Here is a 4319-nt window from a genome sequence, read left to right on the forward strand (position 1 = left end):
ATCCTCTGTAAGTGTTTTGGAGGGCATTCTGCCATCGCTGATGGAGAGTCCTGGCTGTTAATACTCCAGAGCAAGATGGAAAAACTATGATCAGAAAGCCAATACCACTTCCCTCCACTACCGCTGCCACCTCCTTCTGCTGCTCCTGGTCCTGTTTGTGGGCTTATTCAGTGTGAACCTGGTACCTCTTCTGTGCAGTAGGAGCTGAGGAGACTCACCATGGCCAATCAAAAGCCCAGGGAGGAGACAATACTGAGAACAATGATCATATTAATTTGAATGGTTCCGTCGTGTCATTTAAGATTAAGAGGCCTACTTAGTTTCATTAACGAACTCATGGAAGCTTGTTGGGAATGACAGGGTTTATCAATGAGGCAGATCAGATACTGTTCACTTTGTCCTTATATTTTGTCAGTTTCACTATGATATGTCCTGCATAAGATCGATTCAATTACGTCTGAGGGGTGTTCTCTGTGCCTCTTGGATTTCAATGTCTGTTTCCTTCCCCGGATTGGGGAAGTTCTCAGCTATAATTTGTTCAAGGACTCCTTTAGTGCCTTTCCTTCTCTCTTCCTCTTCTGGAATTCCTATGATATGGATATTGTTCTATTTGATTGTATCACTCAGCTCCGGAACTCTCCTTTCATGTTCTTGGATCAGTTTCTCTCTCTTTTTCTCGGCTTCCTCTTTTTCTGTAATTGTGTCTTCTAATTCACCCATTCTCCTCTCTGTCTCTTCTTTTTTTAAAAATTTTAAATGTTTTATTTATTTCTGAGAGAGAGAGAGACAGCATGAGCAGGGGAGAGTCAGAGAGAGAGGGAGACACAGAATCTGAAGCAGGCTACAGGCTCTAAGCTAGCTGTTAGCACAGAGCCCGACTTGGGGCTTGAACCCACAATCCGTGAGATCATGACTTGAGCCAAAGTCGGACACTCAACTGACTGAGCCACCAGGTGCCCCCAAACTCCTGGATTCTGTAAGGGTTCCCGTGGCTTCAGGCCTTCTCCGTTTGAGAGATGTGTGCCTGAGAAATGTACAGAGCTCCCTACTTCTCCGCCATCTTGCTTTCTCTCCCTCTCAACACTCCAGATACCGTTCAGATATACCCCCTCTTTGGGCTCTAAATCCATCATGCTTGTCCCTAGCCTTCATGACTGTTAATTTCTAAAAGTCCTTTTCCGGGGCGCCTGGGTGGCTTAGTCGGTTAAGCGTCCGACTTNGCTTTCCCATATGGTAGGAAGGATGTTCCAGTGTAAAGCTGTTTGAAGTACTCCTCCCTCTGAAAACATATTAGCATAACATTAATTTATCCAAAAAAATATTTGTTGACCACCTGTACTAGGTGTTAGAAAAGAGCAAGCAAGTAAGCAGACAAAAATCTCTGCTCCCCGTCATGAGGCTTACCAAGTAATGGGAGAAGACAGATAATAAGTGAAATAAATAAAGCACAGAGTGTGCTAGGTGGCGTGGGCAATGGAGACAAGTAAAACGGCGAAGGAGACGAAGAGCATTTGTTGGGGAAAGGGCTTATGTGGCAATCTTCAGGAAGAACATTCCAGGCAGAGAAAAGAGTAGGTGGCAAGGTCCTGTGGCAGAAGCATGCCTGAATGGTGGTGAAATGGTAAGGAGGCTAGTGTAGCTGGCAAGGCGTGATGAGGAGAAAGAGGGGTAGATGATTTCAGAGAGTTATCAGGGGACCCAGTCATGGAGAGCCATATAGCCCATGTTAAGACCTTGGCTTATAACACCAGAAGCATTTGGACATTTTGTGCAGATGATTTGTACTGACTCCTATTTTATTTTATTTTATTTTTTTTAATATTTTTATTTATTTCTAGGAGGGAGAGAGAGAGAGAGAGACAGCGTGAGCAGGGGAGGGTCAGAGAGAGAGGGAGTCACAGACTGAAACAGGCTCCAGGCTCTGAGCTGGCAGTCAGCACAGAGCCCGACGCGGGGCTGGAACCCACGACCGCGAGATCATGACCTAAGCGAAAGTCGGACGCTTAACCGACTAAGCCACCCAGGCGCCCCTACTGACTCCTATTTTAAAACAGTTAGGAGGATAGACTGAAAAGGGGAGAGAGAAGAGCAAGGAGACTAACAAGAAAGCTACAACAGTCTAGGAGAAAGATAGCGTTGGTTTTGGGCCAGGTGGTAGGAGTTGGACTCTGAATATATTGGTAGAATAAACAGAATCTGCTGATAGGTAGAGTGTGGGCTGAATCAGGACGAATGGAGGGTAGAGAAGGCCCTGAGGGCGGGACGCCTGGGCTTCTCTGTTGAGTTTCAGCCCATCTGACATTTACAAAGGTACTTACCTGAGGAGAGGCACTGAAAAGCTTAGGGCCTCATTTTTCACCCCTAGAACAATGGGCTTTAGCTCCTTCTTGACCGCACAAGTGTCGAATGTATGTGATGTGTGTGCAAAAACAGGTTTTCTTAGAAATGAATCACAGCTCTGTGTGACCTCATGCAAGTTCATTGGCCTGAGCAACTGCAGCGGGGAGGCTGTGGTCAAATCTGAAATATCTTGGGAGCAAATATAAAAACCAAAACCCCCAAAAAACATTACCATTGTGAGAAATTAATTAAGGGAGCTTTACTTTTAAAAAGTTAAATCTCTTTCTTGGTAGGCTAAGGATAGCCAGAGAAGAAAGTTTGCTCAAGGAAACAGTTTGAACCAGAGCTTTATGATCCCTAGTTATGACATGGATTTCGTACTCTCTGAACCTGTATTTATAAATGTTACCTTGTTGGTTATTAATACATGTTTACATCCTCCCCCAAATTCTCATCTTCAGTTTTAGTTTTATTTAAAAGCACAAAAAGCTTCTTTTGCTTTCCCCTGTCTCTGAGCAGGTTTATCACCACCTTGGAATTTTTCTAAATTTTTACCAAGAGGACTATGCAATTGAGTAGTCCTAAATGACTCAAATGCTTACAACTTTCCCAGTATTACTTAAGCATACAGAGCCCAAGCTGCCTCTTTCCAATTCACAAATTCAGAAAAAGCACCCCTAATTGAAATGTTCAGGGGGCTCCTGGGTGGCTCAGTCTAAGCGTCCGACTTTGGCTCAGGTCATGATCACACGGTTCGTGGGTTCGAGCCCCGCATCGGGCTCTGTGTTGACAACTAGCTCAGAGCCTGGAGATTGCTTCCGATTCTGTGTCTCCCTCTCTCTCTACCCTCCCCTGCTCATGCTGCCTATCTCTCTCTCTCTCTCCACCACCCCCCCCGCCCAGAAATAAATAAATAAACACTAAAAAAAAAAAAAGAAAGAAATGTTCAGGATAAGTATGGGAGAGCTGGTGAGCTTCTCCCAGGGGTAACAGGGGAGGGGTCCCAGGGCAAGACAGGTGTTCCACATGCATCTGCCTTCTCAGGCCGACCCGCATGCTCTGGGCTACCCCTTCCTTCTCCTGCCTTCATTGGCTATGACCTTCCCAGGTTTTTTCCATCACAACCTACTGTTCTAAGTCCAAGTCTCTCAATATCCTCCAAGGTAACTGATAAGCAATTTGATAAGCCAATTTAATTGAAAGACAAGGGTGCCTTGTTTTATGACACTCCGCAGATATTGTGTTTTTTACAAATTGCAAATTTGGGCCGACCCTGCCTCACGCAAGTCCGTGGGTGCCATGTTCCCAAAAGCGTTTGGTCCCTTCATGTCTCTGTGTCACATTTGGTAATTCTTGCAATATTTCAAACGTTTTAATTATTATTCTATTTGTTAGGGGATCTGTGAGCAGTGATTATGACTCGTTGAAAGCTCAGAGGATGGCTAGCACTTTTGAGCAATAAGGTATTTTTTAATTAAGATATGTGCATTGTTTTTTTAGGCATAATGTTAATGCACACTTAATATTACAGTAGTGTCAACATAATTTTTATATGTCCTGGGAAACCAAGAAATTCATTTGAGCCTTTTTTAAAAATGATATTTACTTTTTTGCAGAGATCTGGAACCAAACCACAGTATCTCTGAGGTACCCCTGGATTAGTGATGAAGAAGGATTAGTCAGTCCTAGGTTCTCTGCACTAAGTTATGATGTAATCATGAATTGTTTACTGTGAAGGTATCCATTTAACAAGGAGTTTCTTTGGGAAAGACTCATGAAATCTTCTTATCAGGTGGTCTCCTTCTTTGCATATACTTTAAGCGATCAGTCTTTAATATTGTCCTTGAGACCATTTTGGGGGGGCCACAAAGTCAAAACTATTGTCACCATCACACAAAAACATCATTTGTCTATGTTCACTTTCATTCTCTCAAGTGTGCTGTAGAATTTCCAGAAACTACATGATATGTAATGTTGAC

Source organism: Crocuta crocuta, unplaced genomic scaffold, assembly GCF_008692635.1.
Source record: "Crocuta crocuta isolate KB4526 unplaced genomic scaffold, BGI_CrCroc_1.0 scaffold56, whole genome shotgun sequence".
NCBI classification, from domain to species: domain Eukaryota; kingdom Metazoa; phylum Chordata; class Mammalia; order Carnivora; family Hyaenidae; genus Crocuta; species Crocuta crocuta.